Source organism: Muntiacus reevesi, chromosome 1, assembly GCF_963930625.1.
Source record: "Muntiacus reevesi chromosome 1, mMunRee1.1, whole genome shotgun sequence".
NCBI lineage: Eukaryota > Metazoa > Chordata > Mammalia > Artiodactyla > Cervidae > Muntiacus > Muntiacus reevesi.
This window is the reverse complement of record NC_089249.1, coordinates 266,171,083-266,187,746: the sequence shown is the minus strand read 5'-3', so window position 1 is coordinate 266,187,746 and position 16,664 is coordinate 266,171,083.

Here is a 16,664-nt window from a genome sequence, read left to right as displayed (position 1 = left end):
GCAAAGGATCCTGGTAGATTAAGTATATAATCTACATTTATATCTATCAAAAGTGAAAGAAAGAATTTAGGCATGTGTTTTCGTATAAGTTTCGCGTAAGTTTCCAGGCAAGTCAATCAAGGCCAGCTATTGTAGCACTGCTAATTCAAGACGTGTTTGCAAAGTGTGTTGACGACCTCTGTTGAAACAGGTCACACTATTTAACTAGAAGAAATAAAACTTAAGTATCAATCAGTTTGTAGAAAAGTCAGTTTTTTCTCTGTCTATGTAATATGGAAATCTATTTATTATAGGAAGATCCCCTGGAGAAGGGATAGGCTACCTACTCCAGAATTCTTGGGCTTCCCTTGTGGCTCAGTTGGTAAAGAACTGCCTGCAATGAGGGAGACCTGGGTTCGATCCCTAGGTTAGGAAGATTCTCTGGAGAAGGGAAAGGCTACCCACTCAAGTTTTCTGGCCTGGAGAAGTCCATAGACTGTATAGTCCATGGGGTTGCAAAGAGTCGGACATGACAGCAACTTTCACTTTCATTTATTGTAGGGGATAATTTCTTCTTCAAGATCTTATTAAAAATAGAGGTTGCCCCTCCTCTCTCAAATGTTACTGAGCTAGAATCTGTGAGATTGAGGCCACACCTATTTTTAACAAGCTCTCCACGTCTTTATAATATCTATTAGTTTGAGAACTATTCTTCTAGATGTCATTTAAAAAAACCAGTAAGACTAAATAATTTCCATAGAAAAGATTAAAGTCTATCAAGGGTGAAAGAGTGGAACAACTGGTCAAATTTAATAGCCAGTTAGCTGGAGGACTAGCAGATCACCAATAAGAAACCCAGTTTATAACATCATTGGTACAAGAAATAATGAATATAATGTTTAATTAATGAATCATATTACCAAAGGGGCAACCTGATAAAATCTCTTTGAGAGTAAAAATACTTAAGATGTAAACAGTAGTATTGATTAATCCAATAGTTACTTATTGAATGTCAACAACATGCTAGATGCTATAACATGCACTAAAATTATTGAGAAACAAGTTTTCCACTTAGAATGCTCTTGGTATAAAAAAATGATTCTTAGACTTCAGTAGGAATAAAAATAACCCTGGGTGCCTATTAAGAATGCAGATGCTCAGTATCTGATTATGAGGAAATTGGTCTAATTAGTAAGTTAGAAAGTAAACAGACATTTGTAATACAAGTGCTAAGTTTTACGAGATATACAGATGCTATTTGATCACTGATCTAGACCAAGAAGGAAGGGTAAATATCAGGGATAGTTTTTCACAAAAAGTGGTACCAACTTGAATTCCTGAACAAAAACTAGTTGTTTTCTAGATGAAGAAAGGTGGTGAAGAGCTTGAAAAATGGCCCTGAGCTATGAGATAGTGTGGCATATATGAGGAACCAAGGAAGATTTCTTATACCTGGAATTTAAGAGTTAAGAGTGAGGCAAAAGGGAACTGGGATTGGAGAAGTAAACAGGACTAGATCATGAACAGTCTAGTATCCTAAGCTTTGGGGTGTATTTTTGCCCCCAAGTAAGTGGTGAACCATTGACTTATTTGAAGTAGTGAATAGAGGGTAATTCCATCTGAGTTGGATTTTAGAAAAAGCATTCTGATAGTCCTGAATGAATGGGTTGAGTGAGGGTTGGGGTGGGGCAAGAAAGTGAAATTAGCAGGAAGGCCAATTAGAAGGTCATCTGATAATTCAAGCAAGAAATGTGAAAAGCCTACTTGAAGGAGTGTTGATAGAGAAGAGAGAGAGGAAACTGTTAAAGTGATTCGATTGGTGAGATGAGAAGAAGATAGCGTGAAGGATGACTTCTAGGTTTTGTTTTGAGCCCATTCATCTCATCCCCTTGGTAATAGTGTCTCTTCTTTTTAATCGGGAAGACTTTCCCTCTGCCATCTTAGTATTTTGTATTTTAAGTAGTTAATTTCATGTTAGTGCTGGCTGTGTTCCAAATGCTATCATGACAAACACACTATCTCACTATATAGAGGATGCTCTCAATGCTCTGCTTACACCCTCTCAGCCCCCTCCAGGTCACCTGTAGCCTTGGTGGGCAACGCCTGGAAAAACTCAAAGCTTCTTACTTCAAGCCTTGGACCTTTCTCTGTGGGGGCTCTGTCTGCCCCCAGATTGGACCTAATCTCTGCTCAGGGTCAGCCAGAAGTGTCAGACAATTAATATCCCAGGGGCAACCCTCATCCAATAGGGAATACAGATTGTGGATAATTACCCTTCCGAGCTTCCTAGCCCTTTGCTGGAGGATCCCCCGGAAGATTTCCTTCCCTGTCTCACTTTATCACCCTCACCACGTTTCCTGGGATCAGCTCCCAAATAAACTATTTGAAATTATTGTCTCAGAGTTTGCTCTGGGGGAAACCCAAACAAAGGTACTCAGTTCTCATACCAACTCAGAGAGAGAGGTAGAAACAATTCCTATCATTATTTTATATATGTGAAATTTAATGCTTGGAGAGGTTAAATAAATTGTCTGTATCACTTAGCTGATAAATGCTAGAGCCTGGATTCAAACCCAACACTATGCTGTATCGCCAGACTCAAAGTCCAAGACGCAAACCAGGTATCACCAACTCACAGTAAAAACCGGAGGCAGCCTATCAGTCCCTTTCGAGCAATATTGAGACTGATTACTATTTTCAGATTCTGACCCTTATTATTACAAAGGTTGAGCCTGAGATTGCAGGCCAGCATTTGTGAATGTCCACCCTGTTGTTGTTCAGTTGCTAAGTCGTGTCTGACTGTTTGCAACCTCATGGACTGCTGCAGGCCAGGCCTGCCTGTCCCTCACCATCTCCTGGAGTTCAACCAAGTTCATGTCCATTGAAATGGTGATGCCATCCAACCATCTCATCCTCTGCCACCCTCTTCTACCCTCTTGAAAGAAAGTGTTGGCTGCTCAGTCATGTCCAAGTCTTTGTGATCCCAAGGACTGTAGCCTGTCAGGATCTTCTTTTCATGGAATTCTCCAGGCAAGAATACTGGAGTGGGTTGCCATTCCCTTCTCCAGGGGATCTTCCCAACCCAGGGATCGAACCCAGGTCTTCAGTATTGTGGGTAGATTCTTTACCGTCTGAGCCATCAGGAAAGCTCCCGAATGTCAGTTTCCCTGATCTGGGAAGAACCCACATGCCTCGGAGCTGCTAAGCTGGTGAGCCACAACTATTGAGTTTATGTGTAGCAACTCCTGAAGCCCATATGCCCTAGAGTCTGTGCTCTGCAACAAGAGAAGCCAGCACAATGAGAAACCCATGCACCTCCAGCTAGAGAGTAGTCCCACTCACTGCAACTAGAGAAAGCCCAAGTGCAAGAACAAAGACCCAGTGCAGCCAGTAATAATAATAATAATAATAAATAAGAAAGAATTTGAAGTGGAAATGAGTGATGAAAGGAAAAGGGAAACTGCTACTTGAGGTTATTAAAAACAATATATTCAGAACTCAGCTCATATTTTCTTCTCCTTGCACATAATGCAAACAAACCACATTGAAGGGAAGTTATGAAGGAAGAATATGGGAAATTTAATTTAATTTTAATTACTTCACCAATTATCTATGTTACATTAAGCAAATCACATTTCGTTTGGTATCTGTTGGAAGAAGGGTTTTGGGTATAGATGAGCTGTAAGTTCCTTTCTAGTTTTAACATTTCTGTGATTCCATCTGATCCTCATGGAGTAATAGAGTTACTGGGATCAAGGAGTCTCAGCTCTAAATTTACTGGTCTACTTTCCTAGTCCTTCCACATATTTTGTACTTTCCTAAATTCATGCATTTTCCCTTTGATTTTTCTTCCATCTGAAATGTTTTTGCTTCAAATAAAATTTCAGCACAACTTTAGAATTCTTTGCCTTAATGATTGCAGAAATAATTGTGGTCTCCTCTGAGTTCTCAAGCATTTATTATTATACCATTCATTCACCTGGCAATTAACACTTATAGCACAAGAAAACTCTGCAAGAGACGTTACAATAGGCACAGAGTGTGGGATTGATTGCTAGAGGAGTGGTTTGGACTGTAGTTCTCAACATGTGGTGGAAAAACCATATTGAGTTTCTATGCCTCTATTCTTTCTCACTGATCAGAGCCACACTAGTGTGTCCTAACACTCCAGGTTGAATATAATTAGTATATAAATGAACTCAAATACTTATACAGGCCATAATGCACAAAGTGAAGCAATTTGTTCACAATCAAACAGGTGAAGAGGACTCTGGCAAAAAGGAGAAAGCTCAAGTCCCACACAAAGAGGGCAGCAGTGCCTTGACTGTGAGGGGGGTGCAATGTCGGTAATGCTAAATCTTCCATTCTTTAAGACAAATTGGAAATTGAAAGTTTTTGTTCTTCGTTTTCTGGTTCCTGGTTTAAATGTTAGGAGCAAAATCAAACATTTTAAACATACCTTTTGTAGGTCTTACTTGACTAGTAGGTGGTCTCTGGCCATCTCTCCCTTAGCCCATTACTTTTTATTCTGGCTTTTCCAGTGAGATTACTAACCCAAAAGTTACCAGCTTTGTGACTCAAGAAAAATAACACGTCCTAGCATTTTTTGTGTTTGTATGTACGTATGGCCTCATAGGATGTATGATCAGTAAATGAGAAAGCACCTATAAGACAGAGCACCACAGAAATAAACATTCCATGAATATTGCTACTATACCTAAATCACACTACAATCTGGCTTCCTTCAAACACCCACGGGCCATCTCTCCCTCTGTTGGAGCACAATCTCCTCTCTTTACCTTCCGAGTTTTAACTCTTTTGAATAAGATCCTTCCTAAGTTGTGTGTAAGGTCTTTTTTTTTTTTTTTTAAATGTTCTGCAGCATGTAGGATCTTAGTTCCCTGACCAGGGATCAAACACATGCTTCATTTGCTTTGGGAGTGTGGAATCTTAACCACTGGATCATCAGGGAAGTCCTAGGTCGTGTGCAAGTTTTTTAATGGTAAAGACTATCCTGTTCCTCCCCGACACTTAAAAAATCTTTTTATTCTGGATAATCTCAATCATATACACATGTAAAAAATAGTAGTATAATCAAACCCTGAGCTGATTATCCTCATGAATTTTCAACATCTGGCCAATTTTGTTTCTTCCACACCCTCATCAAGTCCCTACTCTCCTACCCTACACACATGCTGGATTATTTGGAAGCCAACTGTAGACATCACATCATCTCATTTGTAAATACTTCAATATTTATACAGTTTTCTGAGGGATGAGTGAGAAACAGTGGTCTCGTGGGAAGATTCTTAGTGATGATGGGCAGGGGAAGTGCGAGCAAGAAGGGATAGTTTCCTACCAGAGTTAAAGAAAGAAATTCTGTCTGCAATTATCAGGTGAACCTAAGCATTTAAGTAGTTTTCTACCTTATAGTTCTCTTACTTAGAAGAAAATTTCAAAATACATTTTGCATAAATCTTGATCGACAATAGAAATGCTGTGCCAGTTTTAAATTAATCCAGTCTGGCTTCCAGCAACAACCTTCTACTAATGTGCTCCTACTGAAGTTACCAATATTGCAAGTTCAACGGAGCTGACCACTTCCTCCTATTTGGCTTCCAGTTTCTCCTGGTTTTCTTTCTTACACTGACCATTCCATTCACATGCTTAGGATTTCATCTTAAACTTTCTTATTTTTTTTTAAACACAAAGTTTATTCTAGTTGATTTATCTAGTTATATAACGTTAACTACAATTTAAATACTGATGACTCAAATTTATTTCTAGCCTTCACTTTTTTCTGAGGCATCTTACACCCACACATGTATTTATATGAAGATTCATACATTTTAGAATACATTTTAATGATATAAGGAGTATGTTGCACAATAAAGACAATATTCTTTATTAAAAATTCCATATAGCATATTAGTTCTTGCAACAGTCTCGCATTGATTTTTGCCAAACCCTTGTATCTGTATTAAAACTATAGTTGCACCTGATAAACATATGTAGTTCCAATATGAATGGACATTAATTCTTTTCATTATGTCAATAAGTAAGACAATACTAGCCAGCTCTAGTACTCCACTTACATTAGAATTCTCTTTATTCCTGGATTATGCCAAGCTTATTCCTACTTCAGTACTTTTGCATTTACCCTTCTTCTTCCCTTTTTCAGCTCTTCACTAGACTGGCTTTTGATCCCAGCTCAGGTGCTGTGGAGAGGCTTTCCTTGACCACTATACCAACGCAGCTTTACACACTCCATCTACTTTCTGTCCTACTGTTCTCCATTATTTTGTTCAAAGATATTTAGCAATCGCTATTGTTTAGTCACTCAGTCGTGTCTGACTCTTCACAACCCTATGAACTGCAGGCCTTCCTATCCTTCATTATCTCCCGGAGTTTGCTCAAACTCATGTCCATTGAGTCGGTGATGCCATCCAACCATCTCATCCTCTATAGCTCCCTTCTCCTCTTGCCTTCAATCTTTCCCAGCCTGAGGGTCTTTTCCAGTGAGTTGGATCTTCGCATCAGGTGGCCAAAGAATTGGAGCTTCAGCTTCAGCACCAGTTCTTCCAGTGAACATGCAGGGCTGATTTCCTTTAGGACTGACTGGTTGGATCTCGTTTCAGTCCAAGGGAACCTCAAGAGTCTTCTCCAACACCGCAATACAAAGGCATCAATTATTCGGTGCTTAGCCTTCTTTATGGTTCAACTCTCACATCCATACATGACTACTGGAAAAACCATAGCTTTGACCTTTGTTGGCCAAGTGATGTCTCTGTTTTTCAATATGCTGTCTAGGTTTGTCATAGCTTTTCTTCCAAGGAGCAAGCATCTTTTAATTTCATGGCTGTAGTCACCATTATCAGTTCTAAAAAAGCAAGGCCTGTACCTATGTAGCTATTTATTCATTGAGTGGATGATTCATGCTTTGAGTGAAACAATTCAAACAGTGCAAAATTATACCAGGAGACTTCCACTTCCAGGAGAATGGAGTAGCTGTACTTTTCCAATTACAAAAACAAAAACAAAAACAACTCTTGGCATAACATAACATAACATAACACAAATATATGAAGATTCTGGTAGATAAAAATAGATCAAAACAGCTAAGGAATTCAGGATCCAGAGAGCAAACAACATGGTGAGTTCCTTGGATTTCTTTTTTTAATGCATATCACCCTAGAATGAATACTGGAGAAGCAGACAACTTGAAAATGACAATGGGCATGGACAAAGGTCCAACCAACGCCTTATCCCTTGAACCAAATGACCAGAAAAGGGCAGCCTAGCAAGACAGAAAGCTGTTTGAAAGCAACTAATTTACCACAGGAAAAACTATGGCTTCATCCCCACCCATGCCAGCAAAGGCCAAGTGGGAAACTGAGACTGTTCAGTTGTCTCTTTATGCTCCCATCAGCTGTCCTCGCTATAGAGGAAATTCTTTCAGACACCCACTCATATGGTCGACCCTGCTTCCTTGGACCCCCTCAAATTACCCATTCAGAGACAAGTCCTTCCTTACACTCTCTTTCTGAGATATCTCACAATTCTCTCACTGAGCTTGCAGCAAATATAAATAAATAAATTCACTTGTTCAACTATAGTTATTTCTGGTAGTCTTTGGCTGAAGAGCACTGACATTATGAAGTGGCCTTAATCTCTCTTTATTCTTATTGTTAATGTTATTTTAACTCAAATGATAGTGTATTATATACACTAGTTTGTACTTTTATTTTACTTAACGATATATTTGAAACATATTATATATTAGTATGTACAGATCTGCATTATCTTTTTTAACAGGAGCATAATAATTCCATGCTATGGACGTAAATTGATATTTTTAACTACCTTCTGTTCATGGACATCGCATGTTTTCCCAATCTTTTTCTAAATGGCAGTGAATAGTTATGCACATATTTTATGCATTGTTGCTGCTATTTAGTCTCTCAGTTGTGTCCAACTCGTTTGCTTCCCCATGGACTGTAGCCCTCCAGGCTCCTCTGTCCATGGGATTTCCCAGGCAAGAATACTGGAATAGCCATTTCTTTCTCCAGGGAATCTTCCTGATCTAGGAGTGGAACCTGGGTCTCCTGCATTGATAGGTGGATTCTTTACCACTGAGCCACCTGGGAAACCCCACTTTCTGTAATTATATTTACAACATAATTTCTGAGAAGTATAAATCTTAGTTTAAATGGTATGTACATTTATAATTTTGATACATATGATCTCCAAGTCTCTCCAAAGAGTTTGTTTCAAATTACCTAACAATGCTTAAGGAAGGCTTTTCCTGCTAATTCTCCATAGTTAAGTTTGTAATACCAAACTTGGGCTTCCCATGTGGCTCAGGGATAAAGAATCTGCTTGCTGCTGCAGGAGACGTGGGTTCAATCCCTGGGTGAGAAAGGCCCCTTGGAGGAGGAAATGGCCACCCGCTCCAGTGTTCTTGCAAGGGAAATCCTGCGGACAGAGAAGCCTGGCTGGCTACATTCCATGGGGTCAGAAAAGAGTCGGAGATGACTTAGAGGCTAAACAACAACAACAACAATACCAAACTTAGACATTTCTAGTAGGTGAAAATTTTATCTCTGTGTTATTTATTTGAGCATTTAATTTATTTTTAGAGAAACTGAGTAAGTTAAATGTCTAAAAGCTATTTATAGTTCTTTTTAGGCAAGCTGTCTTCCTTATATTTTAGGTTCTAATATAAAAATATATCAAATGTTGGGCTTCCCTAGTAGCTCAGCTGGTAAAGAGTCTGCCTGCAATGCAGGAGACCCTGGTTCAATTCCTGGGTCAGGAAGATTCGCTGGAGAAGGGGTAGGCTACCCACTCCAGTACCCCTGGGCTTCCCTTGTGGCTCAGCTAGTAAAGAATCTGCCTGCAATATGGGAGACCAGGCTTCCATCCTCGGGTTGGGAAGATCCCCTGGAGAAGGGAATAGCTACCCACCCCAGTATTCTGGCCTGGAAAATATAATATAAAAGCATATTAAATGTTATATTTAACAATACATAATATACTATATAACATATAAATTTTGATCTTATTTCATACCGTATTTTATCTTCTGTCAAATCTGACTTGCAGGGTTTATTTGGAAATATAAATATATTGCTATTCCTCACCTAAGCTACTACTGTGGTTCTTTTATCTACAGTGAGAAAATTTGTCTTTACGTTGGTATTCAGCTATTGACTTGTTCAAACCTAAACATAATTATTTCAGTGTTTCATTTCTCTTCTAGTTACTAGTTACCACATTTTACTTTTCAGTCAAAATACTTTTTTTCTTTTAATCATTTTTCTGTTTAATAGCCTAATCCACCCCCCCCACCTCCTCCTTTTTCCCCCTCTCTTTTTCTTTTCTTTCTCTAAATATCTTAACTGTTGCCACAGTAATCACTTTATATAATTAGATGCCCCAATTTTGGGAGGAAAGAGAAGAATTTTGCAGGAACATTATGATTTATTAAACTAAAAGAACCATTATTTCCCTCCTGCTCTTGATGCTGTCTGCCTGTAGTATGTAGGTGGTAGCTAAAAATAACTCTATTAATCTTCTCTATATTGTATTCAGTAGCATGTTTAGTGTCTCATTACTAACGAGAATTCATCCAAAAAAATGCAAAATCCTTTGTTTCTGACTGTTGTGATAAGAACACCATTTGGGTTCAAAGACATCCTATGAATCTACAAGCATGGGTATCTAACTACAACTTATCTGGTTTTAAGAAATGTAAAGCCAGACAAAGAAGCCATGAAATTTCCTTTTCTTTAGCTAAAGCTCCCCAAAGCTGGTTACCAGACCCCTGCTGCCAACTAAATATTCTGATTTGAAGAGTAGCTCTGAGATTAATAGATAATTTTCAGTTTTATACAAGGCTTCATAGGGAAACTTTCAATCCATCAAAATAACTCAAAAGGCTAGATGGCTTACTTTTCAAGTAGAAAGTATATGCTCTATTCCATTCTTATTAAAAATTTCAGCATATTTTAATCTAAAGTTTTTTTGTTCTTTCTAGCTAATGTGATTAGAGATATTATGTATATTCAGTGCTGGACGCAGTGCGGATAATCCTAGACTTCAATATGACTAGCTACACTGCCCTTAGCTCTAGGCACAAGAGGTCCCTGCTCAGGGTCCCATACTGTGGAACCCACTCTGGCCCTTCTTCAGCTGTACTTCATATGAGGTGAGGCATCTCAGGGGCCTAAGACATACCCATCTGAGGAGCAGCAGAATACGTTACCTTAAAACATGCCTCTGACAAAAATTTTTTGAGCCAGAGACAAGAAGCAGCAGATGGAGGAAAAGCTCTCTTGACCCACCCCTTAAAAGGACACAAACCCTCTCTTTGTTAGAGACAGACCCTTATTAACCCAGAAATAGCACCAGAGGAATCTGCAAACCTTATTTTATTAGTTTCCTCTCATATACCCACCTTCCCAGTTTTCTGCCCTTGAAAGCCTAAAATTGTTTTCCTTTATCCTGTAACTTCTCTGCAAATGTACTGTTCTTTGCTGAATATTTTATATAAGCTGGAGTTCTAAGCCACTTTTTAGAACTACTCATTTTCCCCTGGATATCTCCCAGGTGTATAGGGGGTAAACATGTTAACAAACTTCTGTTTGTTTTTCTCTTGTTAATCAACCTTTTATTACAGGGCTGTCAGGCAAGAACTCAAAGCGACAGAGGAGAAATTATTTTTTTCCCCTACACACCCAAAGCCCACACACCCACTTTGTGTACAAGTTCCAGAGACTTGGGACCCCAGAAATCCTTGTCCAAATGGCTCTGAGTCTTCCTCTAGGATTTTTGCCTGGCAAGAACCATGCCATTGGAGTGTATAACCCTAAGCTCATGGGTGGCCAAATGCCTGCTGTTTGCCAAGGGTGAGAATGAAGCTTGGGCTTGCAGGCTGGAGTATCTACACATGTACACTAGAGGCCCTCCACAGTGTGGGGTCAGAGTTGGAAAAAAGAAGAAAAGGCTGAGTCTGTCTGGATCTTCCCCCATTACCAAGATTCAGTATGAAAAACTAAAGAATCAGAATTTCAACTTTGAACCTGGACTTTAGGTCACCATGAAGCCATGTTTGTCAAAGTAGGATGATAGAACATATTTTATTTAACAGCTTGCCAACCTGATTTATGGGTTTCCCTGGTGGCTCAGATGATAAAGAATCCATCTATCTGCAATGCAGGAGACCTGGGTTTGATCCTTGGGTTGGGAAGATCCCCTGGAGGAGGAAATAGCAATATTCTTGCCTGGAGAATTCCATGGACAGAGGAACCTGGCAGGCTACAGACTGTGGGGTCACAAAGAGTTGGACACAACTGAGCGACTAGTATAAATACACAACTTGATTTGTAACTTGGAAATATTTGTACATTTGCACCAGCCTTCCCAATGCTGCTGGGGACTAGGTTCCTTGTTCTCTGTTGCATCTTTTGTCCTGACTCCAGATTATTCAGTTTGTTTGTCAAACAACTGATGAATAATAATTTTCTGCAACTATGGTCCCTTTTTTAAAGGAGAAACTAACATTTACTGATTGTCTTAATGGATAATTTGGATTCATTAATTTACTTACTCTTCAAAGCAAATTTGTGAAGTAAGTGTGATCCCCATCACAGGGATGAGGAAACTTAAAAAGTAAAAAACTAGCCCCTCACAGCTAATAAAAGAGCTAACTGGCATCGTCAAAACTTTCACTCTACTTCCTGTCAACTTTTCATCCCATATCCTGACTTTTAGTGGATATTCCAACTTCCTATTGTACTTACAAGTTTGAGAAAAGTACAGTGAAAGTTCTCAAATTATATTCTACCTCACAGTTTCTGAGTATCTTCACCCTACCTCTCTTTTTTCCACTCTAACTTCCTTCTCTTTATGTAGATAATCCTCCACTTTTGACTCTAAGAGATCTAAATCGTATCAACTTTCTCTTCTCCTGCTTCACTCCCATCTTTAACCTGTACCTCTCAATTGGCTTCTCCTCTGATAAAGTGTTTCCTGTTCTAAAGGAATATTTAAAACTTGTTGGTATCTTTATTAATTCCTCAATCTTCTCCTCTCCATAGCTGAATTTCTTCAAAGTGAAGTTAATCACTATCTCGTCATTCTTTAACCCTCTACAATCTGTATTCCCTAGTTCTACAAAAATTGCATCCAAAGGCCCTGTGAAAAACTAATATTTTTAAATAGATAACATACCTAGTAAAATGCATAAAGCATGGTAATCTTAAGTATGCAGTTAGAAGATTTTTGTACATGCATACACTCTTGTAGCCACCATGTAGATTAAGATACAGAATACTTCCATTACTCCATAAAGTTCCTTTGTGCTTTTTTCAGTACATACCACCAGCTACTGTTCCATCCCCACCTACCCAAAAGTAATGCTGTTGTGATTTTGGTAAACATTGATTAGTTCTGCCTGTTGTTGAACTTTATACAAATGGAATCATGCTACAAATTTACTTGCGCATACTTTTTATGTCTTATTTCACTTAAAATAGTATCCATGGGTATCCATCTTTTTGTTGACTCTATGAATAGTTCTTTATTTTTTTCAGTTGTTTATAATTTTTTTCTTTTATCCTTGGTAATATTCCATTGTATGAATATACCTCAATTTGTTTGTTCTTTAACCTGTTAATGGAAATTTGGTTTGTTTCCAGCTTGGAGTTATTATGAATAAAATTGCAATAAACATTCTTTCAAAAAGAGACATGCTACTTTTCCTGGGTATATACCTAGAAATGAAATTGTTGTGTCATAAGTTGAGTGAGCTTTACATTAGTTGAGACAGACAATTTTACAAGTGGTTGTTTTATTTAATAGTCACAGGAGCAATGTTTAAAAGTTGGCCCATATCCTTCCGGCATTGGATATTGTTAGTCTTTCAAAAAACTTAATGATATTCATTGTGGTTTTAACTTGTATTTTCCTAAGAACTAATACAGTTTAACACCTCTTTATATGTTTATTGCTCATTTAGATATGTACTTTTGCAAAGTGCCTATTCAGATATTTTATGCAATGTTTCTATTTGATTTTCAGTATTTTTATAATTGGTTTCTAGTGCTTTCTCAGATATATGTACTGTAAATGTCTTCTCCCGGTTTGTGGCTTGCCTCTTCACTTTCCTGACGGTATCTTTGATGAGAGAAATGTGAACTTCTGATGCTATCTAATTTGTCAATTTTAAATTTTATGATTGATACTTTTTAAGTCCTGTTTAAGAGATCGTATCTGCCCTAAAGTCATGGAGATATTCTCCTATATTTTCTTTTAGAAGCTTTAAAACATTTTCTTTCACTTGTAAGTCGAAGACTCATTTCAAATCAATTCTTGTCTATGCCAAGAGATAGGAATCAGGTTAATTTCTCTTTTGTGTGACATTTGGTCGCTGCAGTACTATTCATTGCAAGATCTTCTTTTTCTCATTAAATGATATTGGTGCCTTTGTAGTGAATTAATTGACTGTATGAGTAGGCGTCCCAGGTGGCCCTAGTGACAAAAAACTTGCCTGCCAAGGCAGGAGACGTAAGAGATGCGGGTCGACCCCTGGGTCACGAAGATCCCGTGGAGGAGGGCATGGCAACCCACTCCAGTATTCTTGCCTGGAGAATCCCTTGGACAGAGGAGCCTGGCCGGCTACAGTCAATTCATAGTGTCTCAAAGAGTCGGACATGACTGAAGCGACTTAGCATACGTACACACAGGGCTAAAATGGAGCAAAACGTTAACTCATAGATCTTTGCAAATGATTTTTGTCTGGTAGAGAATATAAATCAAAAGGCTATGATTTATTTTGACCTGTAAAAACATTAACCAACAGGACAATATAACTGAGCAACTTTATTTCAGCACACATTTTGTGACTATCTACGTATACTCAAGTTTCTCTAATTTTTTTGTGAACCAGCTTTATCATCTTGCTGGTTTCCTAATTAAAGAATTAAATAGAGCTTGGAAACATATTCACTTTACATTTGTACAATAGTCATGCCTTTAAGTTTTGAATATTATACTTTGACAATAGTGAGGAGTTAAATTTATTCCAATGAGTTACAAGAACTAGGTGACTGGTGAGGCCGTTATGCAAGGTAGAGCGTACATAAGAAGTCTTTTAGGAGAAAATGACTGTTGTTTTGGTATATTATTTTCCATTAAGGTGGACATGCTAACACACAAATGGAAATCTAGGTTTGCAAACTGAGAGTAGAGGGCTAGAGGAACATTTTTGAGAAATTTTAGGTGATTGTTCAGAAGATGAGAGGGCCTAGGATAGCATGGAAAAACTAAAGATATGATTCTGCCAAAAATAAACATTTAGAGAGTGGATGAAGAAAAGTCATCAAAGAAGGAGTAGTAAAAAGCAGCTATAAGAGTAATTTTAAAGAGTGAGTGGTCAGTGTGCAGATGCAACCCAGGGGACAACTAGGATGGGAATTGAAAAAAAGCAATTGAACCCAGCAATTAAGAAGCCTTTGGTGACCTAGTAAAAGCTCTTCCAGTAGCGAGGTGAGGATGTAAGCTAGATTTGCTGTGGGCTGGGAGAAAATGAGATATGAGGAAATGGATGCTGTAAATATAGATTGTTTCAGGAAGTTTGGCTCTAAGACCTAAATCAGATCATAATAATTCACTGCTTAAAACATGCTGATGGGTTTCCATTACACTTGAAATAAAATTCATCTCCTTATCATAGTTTATTAGGTTCCTATGTGATTAGGACTCTATTTATCAATCTGCCTTCCTGTACAACTCTGCCACTCTCATCATGCTTCAAACTTATTGAATTCTTTTTTTTTTCCCCTTGAATATGCCAGCCTTGTTCCTATCTTAGGACCTTTGCTAGTTTCTCTTTTTGATATACTCTCCCTCCAGACCTTTGTAACTCTTGTACGACAGTATTGAAGGCATCCTTTAAAAGAACTTTTAAAAGAAAGTTAAAAAAAAATCCTGCTGTGAGGAGCATAGGAACACCTTCCAGCTGTCATACCTTCAGATCCACTCACACTGAGACCACACTTAGCCTGAGATGCACCTAGCTGGTGAGTACAGCATGGATATCAGAGCTAGCTAGTGTTAGGCTATTTCTGCCTACCATCAGTTCAGTTCAGTCGCTCAGTCGTGTCTGACTCTTTGCGACCCCATGAATCGCAGCACTCCAGGCCTCCCTGTCCATCACCAACTCCCGGAGTTTACTCAAACTCATGCCCATCGAGTCGGTGATGCCATCCAGCCATCTCATCCTCTGTTGTCCCCTTCTCCTCCTGCCCCCAATTCCTCCCAGCATCAGGGTCTTTTCCAATGAGTCAACTCTTCGCATGAGGTGGCCAAAGTATTGGAGTTTCAGCTTCAGCATCAGTCCTTCCAATGAACACCCAGGACTGATCTCCTTTAGGATGGACTGGTTGGCTCTCCTTGCAGTCCAAGGGACTCTCAAGGGTCTTCTCCAACACCACAGTTCATAAGCATCCATTCTTCGGCGCTCCGCTTTCCTCACAGCCCAGCTCTCCCACAGGACTCCTCAAAAGGGCAGGTCTTGCTCTGGGGCTCGTCACTGGCCCTGGGTTTTCTCACAACCACGGTTCACTCTAAAGCTCTTCCAACCTGATTTTCCTTCCTTCCTGCTCTCCCTTCCCCGGTGTCACAACTAGACTGTGGTTTGAAGACTCTCTTGACATCCTCTTGCCACACCTTTACTCTCACAGATGTTTCCTAGTCTCTGTCACACCTAATCCTATCTTCTCTTCTGCACTTAGAGGATCTGTGACACAGCCAGCAATCATTTTATATGTCAGATTGAAAATCACTTTCTCAGAGCCTTCCCAGATCTGTGGTGCTCCACCTCTGAGCAGTAAACTCACCTCTTACCTCATTCTCCTGTCTTAGTTTCTTCATAGAATTTATCATTGTATTAAAAAAAATTTTTAAACAGATTTTAGTGTGCTATTTTAAAGTAAATTATAAACATTTTAAACATTTCACCTCTAAATACTTTAGTTTGTATCTCTAAATAAGAGAACATTTTCATAGATGGACAGAATATTATTAGAATATTATTAGATGGACAAAATATTAATTTGTTTATATCATTTAATTCCATGTCTATATTCAAATTTCCTCGGTTGTCTACATAATGCCTTTTTAAACTGCTTGGTCCAAATCAGTATTTAATTGAGGAGAAGGAATTCTATCTCATTCTGATATCTTTTAAGACCCTTTGAACTAGGTCAGCCCCTTTTTTCATGCACTAACAGTATCATTTTGAAATTTACCGATTAAAAATTTTTTTTATTTATTTATTTTTCATTTATTTTTATTAGTTGGAGGCTAATTACTTTACAATGTTGTAGTGGTTTTTGCCATACATTGACATGAATCAGCCATGGATTTACATGTGTTCCCCATCCTGAACCCCACTCCCACTTCCCTCCTCATCCCATCCCTCTAGGTCATCCCAGTACACCAGCCCTGAGCACTTGTCTCATGCATCTAACCTGGACTGGCGATCTGTTTCATATTTGATAATATACATGTTTCAATGCTATTCTCTCAGATCATCCCACCCTCGCCTTCTCCCACAGAGTCCAAATGTCTGTTTTATACATCTGTGTCTCTTTTTCAGTCTTGAAAATAGGGTTATTGTT